General features: G+C 40.6%; 1 long non-coding RNA gene across 1 annotated transcript; it reads right to left on the minus strand.

Annotated features, from left to right (window-relative positions):
* Positions 1–944: 944 nt before the first annotated feature.
* LOC134296680 (uncharacterized) lies at positions 945–16,346 on the minus strand. The gene is made up of 3 exons (XR_010003499.1): positions 10,455–16,346; positions 9,214–9,373; positions 945–7,450 (listed from the first exon to the last, which is right to left on the minus strand). It is a non-coding gene; the product is annotated as an uncharacterized LOC134296680 (long non-coding RNA).
* Between the last annotated feature and the right edge of the window lie 1,004 nt (positions 16,347–17,350).

The raw sequence follows: 17,350 nt of genomic DNA on the forward strand, positions 1-17,350 counted from the left end.
ACAACATAATCATAAGGCATGTTGGGAGTTCCAATCCAACAAGGTCTGGAAAGGTGGCACAATAATCATTCCTACAATGCACCTCTCCCCTGAAATCAAAATGTGAGGGATCGCAAGGGCTATTCAACTCCTTGAAACAGTGGACAGAAACATTAGAACTCATCCACCTACTTCAAGGTACTGTGGCAACCCAATAACAGGCTTGCCTTAGACATTTTTGTGCCAGAGAAATAACCTCTCATGCCTGAAAATGAAATGAAAACCACAACAAATTAAATAATAAATAGTTTCTGCCCTTTTATCTAATGGAAAGTGAGGGCCTCAAAGACTTAATTTCAAGTAAATCAGGAGAAGAGGTTGCAGTTGCCTGCTAAATCATATGGTATAAGAATATGATAGAATTCCGAAAGGAATCTTTTAATGTTATGCAAGGGAAAATCCCATTTTTGAATGCTCCCTCTCTGCAAACCTGGACCATCCCAAGATATATGTTGCCTGAATTAGTGACATATGTGTCCCACAACCCTTTGCATAGTGTTCGAAGTCAGTTAAAAATCCGTAACTTTCCTCATGCGCAATAATAATAATAATAATAATAATAATAATAATAATAATAATAATAACAAAAGCAATAGCAGTAATAGCAACAAAACAATTTGCTTCCTTTTCATGACATCCTAAGTCTGTGGGCTGAAATAACTTCCTTGCTGCCCAATAGTAGGGTTTGCCATTCAGCAAAACTTCCTTTTTAATGGAGAAAGTTTTTGCATTCTTGACTCATTCATGTGCTAGTTTCTTATCTAAAGATAGTGGGATTTTCTCCCTTTAAATAAGGGGAGCATAGCATGACATGCACCATATGAACTGTTGCACCCCATCACTCTGTCAATTCAATGTGCCACTTCATTTTTGCAAAAAGTATAGATCAGCAAAAGCAGTGAGAAAACTTTTAATCCATTTTATTTCACAGAGCCCCACTTTCAGACTTAAACATAACCAAGTGCTAATGGGCAGAATGGGTGCTTTCACTGGTTCATTAAGCTTTTGCTATTTTTTGAACTATAGAGCTGTGGCCATACTATCCAGTTAGAAATCCATCCCTGTGTGCTTGCAGTGGAAGCACGGAATCTGACAGTTCTCAGGAGCATTTGATAAACTGCAGCCTTGGGAAATACATTTTTCTTCCTGGCAAAACAAGAACAGCACAAGAACACAATGCAGCCTAATGAACGAAATGGGCAGCAGTAAGATAGTGTCCAAATGCCAGTCTTCCCGCAGATGGTGTGCTGTCCAGCAAGCTGAGTAGTATTTAAAGCATTGACCCTTTGGCATACTGTTCTACTGGGCAGTGATAGTGACATCAAGTGGATATATTAGTGAATTAAAGAACTGAACTGTTGTGATAAAAAGGAACTGCTCAGGTCAACAGAAGACTTGATTGTAACACGAGTTCATTCACTTGTCTTCATCTCCTGGCTTTGTAAATCGAAAGAAAGCTCTCAACGCCACTTCTTGTTTACTCTGTACCTTTTGTTGTTGATGTTAACTGCTGTCTATGTTAAAACTTGAAGAGTAAAACTTTGTGCAGTGGGAGAGTACAATGCAGTATTGTGATGTCCAGAAGTTATAAAGCAACTTTGACAGCAGGTTTTATTTTGGAGAAACACAAAGATATATTATATTCAGTCCTCTACATTTGTAGGTTAAACTTTAGCAGGTTTGATTAATTTAGTCTCTCTAAGAACCTCTAGGTCCTCCAGTATGGAAGTCAACCATAGAGATGCACCAGAGGAGACAGAAATTCCCAAAGAAGTGTCCTCTCAAGTAAAAAAAATTAGGATTTTTGTGGGTTTTTTTTTTTTACTTTTTGAGTGGTACTGTGACCTTAGCCAGTCTTTCTGCAGATCAAGTAATTTTTATTTGCATCTAGTCAGTGAAGTACATATCTGCAGACATGGGACCTCATCACATTGAAGTCCTTGATGTGGGGGAGAGCTGGAGGGAGTGGTTGCAAGGCAGCGGGGTGAATCATGGGGCAGCAGGGTGAATCTGTTGGCCAGCGCCCGACATCACTCACACCGCTCGCTTGCCCATCCCGCATTGTCCCCATGATTCCTAACCTGAGCACAGGCAGTCTCCCGTGTTCAGGCTTCCCTCTCCTACCATGCTTCCTCGACACAGCCAGCACTGATCCCTACCAGAAGTAGATGTATGTCATGTGATGAGATCTGGTGGGCTCTGTGCCAGCTGTGTCGAGAAAGTGTTATAGGATGGGGAATTAAGGTAATGTGATGAGGTCCATGGTCAAAGTAAAAGCTTACTAGTATTTGATGTAAGGGTTTGAGTGTTGAACTACGACTCTGGAGAACAGGGTTCAAATTTCCATTCAGCCATTAAAACCCACTGGCCAAGTGATACACTCACAGCCCCAGAAAACCTTTGGTAAGTTCACCTTAAGGTCACCATCCATCAGGAATGATTTGAAGGCACACAACAATATTAGCAACACCAGTTCTGGAATCTAGATAGATGAGTATATAATTTCATGCAGAACTATAAAGACCTGACTAGGGAGAAAAAGTGGCAAAATAAAGCAAGTATTTGGCAAATGTTGGTAAAAGTGTCTCAGGACTGAAATAGTCATACTTCCGGTACCCAGTGAACAGTCTATTATACATTGTCCATATTGTGTTATTAGACCAAATGAAAATGTGTATTTCTATTAAGCATTAATGTCAATTGCAAAAGTACCTTTGAGTTGCCTGTTGACTTATGGTGGCCCATGAGCTTCTCAGATTTTTTTAGGCAAGGTGTATTTACCATATTCTTCCTCTGACAGCTCCTTCTTTGCCCGGTCTTTCTGCCAAGCCTACGGCACTTGGCATTATACTTATATAATTGCAAAACTCATGTACTGTATTTTTTCTGAGCATTCTCTGTAAATAGACTGTCATCTTTGACTAGTAAATGCTTGTTAAAGGTCCCACCATCACATGCTTGTGTTCTCTTCTTGTAACATCGTATTCACTTGAGAACCAAGGCTTTTTTCTTCTCTCCTTCTTCCTCTTGTCCCAAACACCTGTTTAGCGATCCTATTACATTGTGAAGGAACTTCACATCAGTTTGAAAGGCTTCTCTCTCTGCATAAAATCCAAGATAACTAGATTCCATTTGATTTTGGAAGCTAAACAGAATCAGCCCTGGTTCATCCCTGGGTAGAGAAATGCTAGTGAATACCTGTAATTTTCTGCATAGAAAATTTGTTTTTGTGGGTTAAAAATACACGTTCCTGCACACAAAAAAAATCTTGAACAATATGGGAAGTTTAAATACTGGAAAAAACTGTGCCTTTAGTGCCCTATTATTATTCTTGATAGAGCTTTCCAACTGACAGAAATCCCTTTTCCAATTGGGATTAATAATAGGGAATATCTTCTTACTCCTATTATATTTTCTATAACTATAATTCTAGTTTTTACTTTTCCAGTTGTAATATGAATATTAAATCTACATTGCAAAAATGTACATTCAGCTTGTCTTTTATAGTAACAATATTGGATGATGTTTGCAAGGCCCAAACAATGCAAGAGATGCTCCCAGGCAGTACCTATTGGGTCCAATGAAAATAGTCTAAGGTTCATTGAGGTATTTCCATTAGGCATCAGGAAATCATTGATATTTCAAGCTTTTACATTCTTGCCTGGTTTTAATCTTCACAATTCACATCCACAATTATCCTATTATAAAATCTCAAGGATTGCGTTGAAGATGTGCTAATGCTAGAACAAAGCAAGACGCAGAGAGATGCACGCAGACACACATCAGAAAAGAGCAAGCGAGAAGGAATATGTCATATACTGACTACAAGGGAAACAGTGCAAAACATCTAATCACAGCAGTGCCAGCAAACTTGAACCTGTCCAAAAAGATCCCGAGCTCTCAATGTTTAATTGCTCTTGATGGCTCTTGGTCACTCATGCATGGCAATGCGTGTGTCACGCTGCTTCCTGCCCGTGTTCATTCCTGTCAGCCTTCACTCCAGGTGACAGAGTGCTGCTTCTCTGACCATGTTGGAAAGCAGGCCGGGGAGAGGGCAAGCGGGTGGGGGCTGAGATGGGACTCTTGCAGACATAGAGCAACACGGGCCTACGGAGCCAAATCCAAGGGAGACAAGCAGCAAAATCTGGACTGGTGAGGTGGGTTTCCCTTGCAACCTCTCCTTCATCAATGCTTTAAACATAAAATAAAACTGTGGAGCATCTGTGACCCCCAGCATTCCAATTGGCAAGCTTCGATTCTTCTCTTGAATACATGCTGGAGGCTTCATGGAGCAATCTGAATTACAATTGAGGAGCAATGAGCATTAGCATTTTTGGTGAACTGGAGCTTTAAAACTGCTGATTTAAACAGCTAACAAGAAATAAAGCTAGGCAGGAGGGGGAATGGCGAGAGATGGCTTAAATCATTTAGAAACCTCATAATTGCATCCTGCTTTCCCCCCCAAAAAAATTGTTTAATGCTTTATAAAATGTTTGGGCCTAGATTCAGCCAATATGAGGCATTCACTAGCTATATGTGTGCGATTACATCCCAGACAAGCCATGTTTAGTTGCATTTTGAAATTTAAGCATCCTAGATCTTGATCCTGAATCCAGTCAGCAGCTTTTTCTTCATGTTGCTATAATGTGTGGTTTGGAAGTTTCACTGATGTGGACAACATGAGACATTTCCTTGTTTTGAAACAGAAAATTTAAACAGCACTGCCTCTGCAGCTCATGATGACAAATAAATAGAACAATGATTTTAGCCTCAATAGAAGCCATTTTTGCAACAGAAGTCAATTGGAAATTCACTTCTACATCACCTCCTGTTGGAAAGAATGCTTCACCTGGACCTAAAGTGGCCCAGGAGACCTAAAAGCCACCTTGAGTCCCTATATCAGGAAAAAGACAGGATAGAAATAAAGTTAATCAATAAATAAAAGGTGGTAACATTGTTCACATTTCCCCCTATAGAACATTTGGGGCACTTTGTATCAAAAAACATTTTTAAAACGTTGGCCGTTGATGATTCTGAGGTTCACAAAACGGCCTGGAATGCTGCACTCTCTACCACTGTGTTAAAATAATGTCAGTGTCATTTTTGTGTTCTATTAATCGAACAGACTTTCTCGTTCCCTTCCTAATGCAATATTGGCTTACAAGATGCACAATTCCCTATATATTATTTATATATTCATTTTCCCAAAATGTCCTTATTGCAGGATACCTTTTCCTATTGTATGTACAGTGTTCCCTCACTTATCATGGGGGTTAGGTTCCAGGACCACCCACAATAAGTGAAAATCCACGAAGTAGGGACACTATATTTATTTTAATATTTATACATTATTTTAGTAGTTACACACTATTTCAAGTCTTTATAAACTACTTGTGTGTTGATAAATCACCTCCTTCTCCTCCTGTTGCCACTTGGGCTCCTTTTCTCTCTCTTCAGCTTCTCCTTCCTCCCTTCCTTAGGCTGTAAATTGTAATTTTTTATTATTTAGAATAGTGTTTTAGAGTTTGTTGAAAAACCGCGAAACAGCAAATCCACGAAAAGTGAACTGTGAAGTAGTGAGGGAACACTGTATTTCTGTATGCATCTTTCCTTTGATTAAAGCATCTTTGCACACATATTCCATACTTTTTGAATGCCTTCAAAGACTTGAAAAGCAATTTTATCCCATTTTCTTAGCAGTCTTATGAAGTGTAAAGCATATTTTTCTCTAAGGGATTGTGTGCCAATAAATTTCTTCTCCAGCACTTCCCATGCTGCATGTGTTGAAATAAGCTTGTAAGCTTAGCACAGTGGATGCTGAGCTTTTTAGATGCAAGGTAATCCATAATCTAAATATTTATTTTGGGGCCCAGTTCTTCAAATTTTGCCATGAGTGTAATTTTGTACATATTTTTAATCAGTACCATCAATAGCTCCCTTGACCTTCAAAGCTTGAGTTGGACCAGTTTTCTAGAAATATTTTACAATGTACAGTAAGATGATGTTTCAAAGACACCCAAACCAGTGTACCTCTTTCTGCAAGGAACAGCACTTGAAGGAAACATAGGTAAGAAAACAGTATAATGTTGTTAAGAACATGGAACAGCCTTATAACAGATCAGATTATTTGTCCATCAGCCCTAGTATTGTTTATTCCAGAGTCTAGGAAACAGAGTCTAGGGCCACGTCTCTGTAGCCAAAATAAAGTAACATCCAACCATTCATGTGCATCAAGGGTATATGGGGATATGGAATCTCACAATTTTGGAGGTGTGGACAGTTGGACCAGGCTGAATGCAGCCCAATCCACTGTCAACACTGCCAAAAGACCAAATACAGAGGCATGCTGGTGATATCACATTTCTAGTGATATCACACCAGGGCACTGAACCATAAGAACAGAAATGCGACATTGGCAGCAAGCCTCTGGGAGGGAGCGGCTTACTTGCAGAGAAACAATAGTAGCCCAGATGTGCCCTTGGCCCAGCCAGCCATGTGAGCAGCTCCTTAGCCCTTTAACCTAGATTTATCTGGTGGTCTTTGTCATCTGACATGATTTCCCTGGAGTCCTAGGTAGACTGGCATTTGACACCTGACACCTGACAGTCGATCCTTTAAAAAGGGAGTGTCAAGAATGAACTTATGGTCCAATGCCTGCAAAGCATATGCTTATCACTCTACATGATTGTGTTGTTGGATCTGTAAATTACTAATCTTTTTCCTTTTTTATTTTATAATATGATAAGTATAACATTTGGTGAGATATGACTAAAGAATGACCAAATGGGTTTCTCACATGGATGACTTTGGCTGAAATTCTATACAAGAGTAAGTCCACATGATTTCAAGGGCATCATAAACATTTATAGGATCTCATCCAATAATAGACTTCCACTATTTTTTACTTTTAAAAATAGTACACATTTATCCTTCTATTTGCAAAACTTCCGGGTTTTTTTTAATCAGTTGGGAAAACACTCCACACCCATTTCCTTGGCAGTAATGAAATCAAAAACAAAAAGGTGCCCACCAAAATTCAATACAAATATCAATGTCAATTCTTTCAGCCCATTTTCCCAAGGAGAAAGCTGGAGGTTCATGAAAATAAAACCTCTGATCATTGTGACAAAATTATTTGGGCTAAATACAAAGCTGCCTAGAAGTGCAGCATGATAGAAACAGGCAAAAAAATCCTACCTTCCTTCTGGTCCTCTGTCATTGCAGCGGCACCCTGTCATGTCAGCCTTGAGGGTGTGGTTAAAAAGGACTGCCCTCCAGTGCATCGAAGGAAACTTCTACATCCTTGCTCATTCTGGCTCTTGTATAAAAACTGACAGATGTGTCAAAGGTGTGATGGGGTGGTGAATAAGTAATAGGCCTTGACAAGCTGGACCTTCTCATTCCATTCAGCCTAAGGTGAGGCAAAGGCCTGAGGTAAGAACTGGGGCAATTAAAGAACAACAACCCGACACTCGAGATGAGCGACTTATGATATGACTCACATTTTTTTCATCTCAGGTCCCTTTAGGCCCATATACAAAACCTGGTGCTGGGAGTCCATTGTGTGCTGGACTTCATATTTCATTCCCCCTATTTAATTCACTTTTAAGCATGCTAGGTTTTTGCAAAGCATCTGGGAAAGAGCGTTCTTCCCCACTGAATACTGATTTCATCAGTACGCGTTTAATAATAAGGACAATGGTTATCTGAATGATCTTCAGCCATTTTAGTCAATGGCTGTGTTACGGCATGGATCTCAAAGGTGAAGAGGCAATTATTTGTCTGCTGAACCAACCTAATCCCTAGACATCCCTAGGTCAAGTTCCAGTGAGGGATCCAATTCAGATATTTTTGCTTGAAAATGTACATGGTAAAAATCCCTTCTAAAATACTTCTTGTTTATGAAAGGCTAAGCTTTGGAAAAACTGAAAAAAATAAGCTTTAACAGCTCTCCCACACACATATTCAAAACTAACCCTCAAAAACTGCTATATCCCCCTGGTTTAATGATACAAATATATTTTATTATTATTTATGTCAGATTTTTATATCACACATTTCAAAAAAAGCTTCCACTGTAGCTTTAGAATGTTTAAGTGTTAACATAAAACAAAAGCCTGGGGTGGGTGGGATAAAAAGTGTGGTAATTTGGGGTTTATTTGGTCTTGTTTTTAAGGCAGTGTGTGTTAAAAATATAGCCAAATTATGTCAAATAAGCTTTCTTATAATTATGATTAATTAATATCCAAAATAACTTAATATCTTCTATTAGAGACAAAGGTCCAAATACAATTGTTAGACCTTTAAATCAAGGATGTGGATATATGCATAGACTTACCAAATTCACGTTTATTTAGTTTGAACTGTTTGGGATTAACAACCACATTTAGGCCAAAAGGAAAGCCCTTCATTTTGCCCTATCCCCTTCATAGGCATGACCAGTGGAGCTATAAAATAGGACCTTCTCAGTGACTGACCCTGAGCTCTGGATTCTCCTTCACAGAGAGCTACCTCCTTGTCACTCTTCTGTCAGCAGATATATGCCTTTTTATTCTGACAGGCCAATGAACTAGGAATTCTGTCCTCATTTAAAGCAAGTTTCCCTTTCTCCTTAATATCTTTTAAAAAGAGTTCCAAGTCCTTCCACCTTCTGAATTGAGGGGGCAGTAACTAGGAAGAAGGTCTTCTATGTGGCTACCGATTTGTGAACCACTAGGGCAACAGAAATATCAACAGCTGGTTGGGGTTGTCCAAGCTACATCTACACTGCCATTTAATGCATTGTAGGAATTGCATTATCCAGGTGTGTCCACACAACATACACAGGTGAATGTGATTTGACCAGGAGTAAGTCAATTAATCTGGCTTGACCCCAGGTTAAAAATGCTAAAGGTCTGAAGAATTATTATTATTATTATTATTATTATTATTATTATTATTATTATTATTTTATTTCTTACCCACCTCCCCTTGTGGCTCAAGGCAGGTCACAACACAGTCAAAACAGACAAACATTGCAAAACTTCTGGATGTAGCCTATCTGGATTTCAGTAAGGCCTTCGACAACGTCCCCCATGACCTTCTGGCAAACAAGTTAGTCAAATATGGACTAGGCAAAACTACGATTAGGTGGATCTGTAATTGGTTAAATGAACGAATCCAAAGGGTGCTCACCAATGCATCGTCTTCATCTTGGAAAGAAATCACAAGTGGAGTGCCGCAGAACCTGGGCCCGGTTCTGTTCCACATCTTTATTAATGACTTAAACGAAGGGTTAGAAGGCACGATCATCAAGTTTGCAGATGACACCAAACTGGGAGGGATAGCCAACACTCTAGAAGACAGGAGTAGAATTCAAAACGATCTTAACAGAGTAGAGAGATGGGCCGAAACTAACAAAACGAAGTTCAACAGGGACAAAAGCAAGATACTTCACTTAGGCAGAAAAAATGAAATGCAAAGATACAGAATGGGGGACGATGCCTGGCTCGACAGCAGTATGTGTTTAAAAGACCTTGGAGTCCTCGTGGACAACAAGTAAAACATGAGCCTACAATGTGATGTGGTGGCGAAAAAAGCCAATAGGATTTTGGCTTGCATAAATAGGGGTATAGCATCTAGGATCCAGGGAAGTCATGCTCCCCCTCTATTCTGCCTTGGTCAGACCACACCTGCAATACTGTGTCCAATTCTGGGCACCACAGTTGAAGGGAGATGTTGACAAGCTGGAAACCGTCCAGAGGAGGGCAACTAAAATGATCAAGGGTCTGGAGAACAAGCCCTATGAGGAGCGGCTTAAAGAGCTGGGCATGTTTAGCCTGCAGAAGAGAAGGCTGAGAGGAGACATGATAAGGGCCATGTATAAATATGTGAGGGGAAGTCATAGGGAGGAGGGAGCAAGCTTGTTTTCTGCTGCTCTGCAGACTAGGACGCAGAACAATGGCTTCAAACTACAGGAAAGGAGATTCCACCTGAACATTAGGAACATTAGGAAGAACTTCCTGACTGTGAGAGCTGTTCAGCAGTGGTACTCTCTCCCCCGGACTGTGGTGGAGGCTCCTTCTTTGGAGGCTTTTAAGCAGAGGCTGGATGGCCATCTGTCGGGGGTGCTTTGAATGAGATTTTCCTGCTTCTTGGCAGGGGGTTGGACTGGATGGCCCGTGAGGTCTCTTCCAACTCTATGATTCTATGATTCTATGATTCTATAAACATACATATTAAATTGTAGTGCTATAAAACTTCCAGAAAGATCTGAATTTTTCCCGGTGATTCAGCAGTGGAGACTTCCATCTCAGACATTCATATAGGAACCAAGATTATGCCCCTAGAGTCATCTTGCATTTCCAAGGTTCAGGCCCATGGTATCCCTGCCCCCATGCCCCCCCCCCATAAAATGACAGAAAATCATATCTTACTGTTGCTACAGGGTCTGTACTTCCTGCTTTTGTGTCATGCTGGAAGCTATGAAACTTTGGAGGAAGGGAGGGGACTTATTCCTATTAAGGAAAAACAGTATGGAAACTATATGTTATACTCGGGACAGACAAAATGTTCAAAGGCATCAGAGCATCACTGGCGTCATGATAGCATAGGACCAGTTTAGAAGAAGTGATAGAACAGTGGTTTTCAACCTGGAGTCCCCAGATGTTTTGGGCCTTCAACTCCCAGAATTCCTAAAAACTGGTAAACTGGCTGGGATTTCTGGGAGTTGTAGTCCTAACACATCTGGGGACCCCAGGATGAGAACCACTGTGATATAACAAAGTGGTCAGAGATTTTGAAGACTCGGACAGTTAAATCTAGAACTTAGATTTGCTCTGACTCTAGAATCCCTTTTGTTAGACACTGCATACATTGGTATAAACTGTGGAAATGTCTGTTTCTGATTTTGTGTTTGTCTAATGGCAGCTTGAGGGAATGTCAGAAGTAATCTTGAAGTACCAGAGCTGACATCCAGATGTAACAGCAGTGCTTCTGAACAAGCTGAAGAGCTAAATGAGTGTCACAGATTGCATCTATACCATAAAATTAATACTATTTGACATCACTTCAACTGCTCAATATTATGGAATCTGGGGTTTTGTAGTTTGGCAAGGAACCAGCACGCTTTGGTAGAAAAGGCTAAAAACCTTGTAAAACTATAACTCCCCCAATTCCATAACATTGAGCCACAGCAGTTAAAGTGGTGTACAATTACATTAATTCTTCAGTGTAGATGCATCCTTAATGTTCTACAAGCAACTGCATATAATTATTTCTATAGTGAAAATTGTATTTGAAACCACTAAAGGAAGTTCAATGTTTAGATTTGTTAAATTTCAGTCAAGGGAACAATCAACAAATTAGGATTTTGCATTGTCTCTGCCTCCATCCTTCTAATCTGATACACACTTGCTATCTTCTGACATTTCCATCTCCTGTTTGATTCTGCTCTGTTCTGCTTCTAGCAAGCTTGATGTTTTAAAGAGGGTGCCTGCCATGCACACATTGAAGAATTCCATGCTGATGCTAACATCGTCTTGTCAAACATGTAGAGTCTTCTATGTTGGAGTGCGGATGACAGGAACCCTGGCAGTTCCCATTAAGAATTATGTGTGCTTTCCCCACAGGCCAGAAGAAGGAACTGAGAAGTAAATTTTCACCCACCAAAGTGGAGCCCCCGGTGGAGTAGTGGGTTAAAGCCTTGTGACTTGAAGGTTGAGTTGCTGACCTGAAGGCTGCCAGGTTTGAATCCCACCTGGGGAGAGCGCGGATGAGCTCTCTCTATCAGCTCCAGCTCCATGTGGGGACATGAGAGAAGCCTCCAACAAGGATGGTAAAAACATCAAAAACATCCGGGCATCCCCTGGGCAACGTCCTTGCAGAAGGCCAATTCTCTCACACCAGAAGCGACTCAGGTTGCTCCAGACACGGAAGAAAAAAAAAAACCCACCAAAGTGCCTGCAAGGAAACTTCTGGAATGACCCAAATGCATGCTCCCCTGTTTGTAGTCTGCAACAAGATGTAGGAAAATGTCCATACAATGTCTAAAAGATATATAATGAGAGTAATGTTTGGGAAAACTTTGAGACCTGTGCATGGCAAAAAGCTTTGGTTACGTGTGCATGGGTGACACACCTCCGTCCGACAGAACCAAAAATGACACAAACATAGGGTTGGGCTATAAACTTGGACACAACTTGTTTATTGGTTACAAGAATAAGGATTGGCTGCCATGCATGGGTCCTGGATCATGGATCAAGCAGCCCAGAGCTGGCCGATACCGCTATCCACGCCAGGGTGTTACCAGAACCATACCGGGCCAACGTTACCTCCGGACTCCAGATGACCACTGGATGCTCCTTCCTCCTACATGGGGGCAGGGGGAGTAAGCAAGCCAGATCCACCTGAAGTTGTGACAAAACAGATAGTCTTTTTCCTTTGCACTTTATCCCCAATTGGTGATTGTCACTGTCAGAAAAATCCATGCAACCATCTGGTTCACTGCTACACAAAGGGTTTTGTAGAAGTCCTATAGCTGTTGTTTTAGCCTTTGCTGCATGGTTAGCCGAAGGTTGGAGTAAAACAGTAATTAGGAGCAATGAGTTGGAACCAACGGTAAAACGGTGTCCAAATATTTCAGTTCTGAGGTCTTCCAACTACATTAATTGCAATGTCACTTTGGCCTCGGTCAAGACTCCGGTGAAACCATGATCATCCATTTGGCAGGCATCTCCCTGGCAATGTGGAGCATCCACATTTTGGTAGATCTACAAGTACATTGCTATTAGAGGAGGCTTCCGGACAACAACATAAAAGTAACATCTTCCATAAGAAATATTGGCAGAAGAAAAGGAAGGAGCTTTCATGATCTTAAGATTAATTTTCTAAATGGAACACTTTGAACTCCCCCCTGTTTTGAATGCAATGCAGAAACCTTTCCCCGCCGAATTCCAAAACATCTCATTTCTCTAGTACAGAAAAGCAGCCTATTAACCAAGTGCATCAGAGCTCTTTTGAAACATTTTGCTCAAGGCGCTTTTAAAAAAATCTTGCCTTGGGCAAATACTGTAGAATAAGGCAGAATATTTTTTTTTATAAAAAATAATTTAAGGAGAAATAAAGTTAACACAGTGACAGCTGCTTGTGTGAGCTTACATAGGGTAAACCCATTCACATGTTGCACTGGACAGCTTCAAGAAAATGTTTTACTTAACTGAATTTGTATTGAAACAAATATTTATAGGGAGCTTTAGATTTGATCCATTGGTAGATTTACATTGGTGTGAGATCTGCAGTGGGTCTGAGGGAAAATTTTCTGGGGGAAGCGTGGACTTTAATGTTTAATGTTTTAACTTCATAAATTGTTTCATTGCTTTTTAGTGTCCATATATTTATATTAGAGGAGCCCTCAGTGGCACAGCGGGTTAAACCACTAAGCTGCTGAACTTGCTGATGGAAGATCGGTGGTTCGAATCCGGGGAGTGGTGTGAGCTCCCACTGTTAGCCCCAGCTTCTGCCAACCTAGCAGTTCGGAAACATGCAAATATGAGTAGATCAATAGGTACCGCTCCAGCGGGAAGGTAACGGCACTCCATGCAGTCATGCCAGCCACATGACCTTGGAGGTGTCTACAGACAATGCTGGCTCTTTGGCTTAGAAATGGGCACCAATCCCCAGAGTCGGACATGACTAGACTTAATGTCAGGGGAAAATCTTTACCTTTACCTTTACCTATATTTATATTAATGACTATATTGTTTTTCTTTTATTTTGATTTAAATATGTTGTTAGCTACCTTAAATCCTATTATTGCAAGAAAGACAAGGAAAAATACACATACATTTTCATGCTAACTTTTATTTTATATCTCAAATTAATGTGGGAAAAGGGCAGCATTAATATAATTTGGGGAAAATGAGAGACTGAGAGAAGCTGAAATTGAGATATTCTTGCATCCCTACTTGAGTGCACAAAACACAATACAATTGCCTGCCAAGTGTTATGGTCACAGTTTTAAATAGTCTTTTACTGAAGCCACATTCCATGCCAAATAGCTTTGGACTATAATCCAGTTTTAATTGTCCCACAAAGCCATTTCAATTCTATGAAATATTTAGTTGCCAAATTACATATCTGGTAGCCATTTCCTATAATCTGTTGCTTGGAACAGCCAAATCCCATTGGATACTTATAAATATCTGACTCTCAATAGCTACGAAGTGATAGAGTAATTAGCTCAACCAGCTTATCTATGCTACCCACAGAAGTGTGAAGAAATATCTTGTTCTGGTTATAAATGTGGCCTAGGATTGGAAAGCCATGAGGTCAAATCCTGACTCTACAATGGAGCTTGCTGAATAAGTGTGTTCCATTCACAGATTGACAGCCTGTTAGTGATATGTGCACATGTAATTTTTCCTTGTGTTTGAATATGTCCTCTTTTGGGTGCTGCAGTAGGTGGTCCAAAATTCTCATGGTCTCCTGTACAGCATTGAAGTCACTGGCACAATTGTTTCATGTCATGTGCAGAGTGGGCACATAGCATGAAAGGGTTGTATGTTCCTGCATGGCAGGAGGGTTGGCCTGGACAGTCCTTGAAGTGTCTTCCAACTCTATGATTCTATCTGTCTTTGTCCCTGTTGGGAGACATAAAATGATTACAGCAGCACTGATATCTCTGCAGAACCCTGGCAGATCTCAGCACTGATGCATTCATTCTGTGTCTGGTTACAGGGACATAGCCAAACACTTCTCTGATCCTCTCAAGACATGAAATGGCCACCAGAAGGGAGAATTCAGTGCAGAAGGTCCAGGGGTGATGGTATTTGGCTCATCATCTGAAGCGATAAAGGCTAAGAAGAGTCAGCTCTGGTTAGTACTTGAGTGGAAGACTGCCATTGAAGACCAGGTGCTGTAGGCTATATTTCAGAGGAAGGAACTGGTGAAATCACTCCTGAGTATTCCTTGCCTAAGGAAATCCTATTAAATTCATAGGGTCAACGTAAATTAACAGGCAGCTTGAAGACTCATATACATGCAGTCGGGGGCAGGTGGGGGAGGACTAATATATTAGAAACAAATACAATTTGTGCCCATTATCTATTTGTTTCTCTCCTGGAAACTACTTGGATCAGAAGTCATTGGCTTGTTCAGGGACCAGAGCCGGTCCAACAATGAGGCAAATTAAGCGGTCGCTTCAGGCACAAAACATACGGGGGTGCAGTCGAGACTGCTTTTTCTGTTGATTTGTTGTAAAACATGATGTTTTGTTGCTTAATTTGTAAAATCTTAATGTAATTCGATGTTTAATAGGCTTTTCCTTAATCCCTCCTTATTATCCAACATTTTCGCTTATCCAACGCTTTTATTTTTCAATGATTGGTTTGGGGGGGGGGGCGCCAAAATTCTGTTCGCCTACACTTGAAAAATACCTAGGGCCGGGTCTGTCAGGGACCACCATTTTGAGTAGTGCTATTTTAAGACATAATAAAATACGCAGCAGGAAACAATAACTAAAATGACTTAAAATACTTTTTAATATGCTAACCAACAAATGAATGTTTATAAGGTCTACAACCCAAACCATAAGTGCAACTGGTTAACATGCAGTCTGGCTTCCAACTTGCTCTTTACATCTTGTAAATACGATATATTTCTGATTGCTGAGTAGCAACATTCAAATGGGATCACATAGTTCTGTTCCTATTCCAGGTCACAACAAAGGAAGTTTGCAGCTAGCACGGTTTCTTTTAGCTTTCCTTTGTATTTGCTTTTCAATGTTTGCCCAATCTATCACCCCAGCAGAGCCTTCTGGATCCACCCCCTTTGTCTGTGGCAGTATCATCAAAGGCTGTGATTTGTGAGCTCGAGAGAGCAGAGAGCGTGGGTACCTGGTCACTGATAATTAAGGAATGTCAGTGGTCAAGATAGTAGAAGGGGAGGACTGCCTGTGCATCAGCTCAAGCCAAACTGAAGCATTTAGGTGTTTTAGTGCTGCATCCTTTTAGGCCTTTCTGAGCTTATAAATATTAATTTAAAGACTACCAACAAGGACAGTAAATGGATTTAGGCATAAAACTTCCTGTCATGTGTGATTTATGCCCAATAAAAGGAGAGCTGGATAGAGAAAGCCTGCTTCGCTAAGTTTATGATGGACAGTGAAATAAGGCCATCAACATTTGGGGGGGGGGGGAGAATTTCACTATATTGCTTGCTGCACGGGGTGTCTCCATTCTTAATCAGCATCATTGCTGCTGATGTGTTCTTATTTACTGTTTCCTTTTATAAGGATATTTGATTCAATAAGCTAAAAAGTCTGGAGCACCACCAAGTACACCCATCAGCTCTTCATTTTGTGCTATGATGTGCCATGGTTACCACATAACAACTGGGTCAATGCTGAGGATAAGTTGTATGATTTTCTTTCTACTGGTCAAATGTTTAAATAAGGACTGCATGTGTGTGAAACCCACATGTTTCTCGAATATAACTTTCATCATTCCTCACCCGAATAACCAATAGTGAAGCCTAAAGGATGTTGCAATACAAAATCGAGAACACTGTGTGTTCACCTGCCTTGATTTATATTGAGGGTGGGCATGTTACCATAAGGAGTATAATTCTTGACCACAACATCAGCAATACCACACCAAATAAGTCACTTGCGCCAAGAAGATACGTCAGGGAGCAGCTATAGAGGCAGAAAGAAATGGTTGGCATGGAAATGATAGAACAAGACAGTTACTTATTATAAGACCACAGAAACATGGCTGCTCCACTTACTTGTTAGATTCAGTGTGGCCATTCACTTGCCTCTTTAGCCTGTAATGGCTTCCTATTTGCTAAAGTACATTTCTAGTGCATCTTTTCCCCTTAGGCCTCAAGGAGAAAGATATGGATCCTTTCCCATCTATTTCATTCATACAGCAACACTGTGAGATAGATTAAACTGAACTCATGTCTGTAGCTCGGGGGAGGGGGGGAGGGGTTCAATTCCCCCCCCCCCCCGAAATTTTTCAGGTATTAAAATACGTGGTTTACTCATGAATTTTAATGGTTAACCAAATCCCCATGAGTATCCACTGAAGTTTATCGATGGAGCCTGATTTCTAAATTATTTTGCATGATGGAACTATTCTTCATGATTCACTTTAAAAAAGTTTCAATCCCACCCACCCCCACCCCCTGCAAAAAAAAAAAAATCTGGCTATGATCCTGACTGAACTGTATGACTAAATGGAGATTTGAGGCTAGGTTTTCCCAATCCCACTTTGTAACTAGAGGTAGGAGGCCTATGGCCCTCCAAAACCTTGTTCAGCCACAGCATTCA

The sequence above is a fragment of the Anolis carolinensis genome, chromosome 1 (assembly GCF_035594765.1).
Source record: "Anolis carolinensis isolate JA03-04 chromosome 1, rAnoCar3.1.pri, whole genome shotgun sequence".
In the NCBI taxonomy this organism is placed as follows: Eukaryota; Metazoa; Chordata; class Lepidosauria; order Squamata; family Dactyloidae; genus Anolis; species Anolis carolinensis.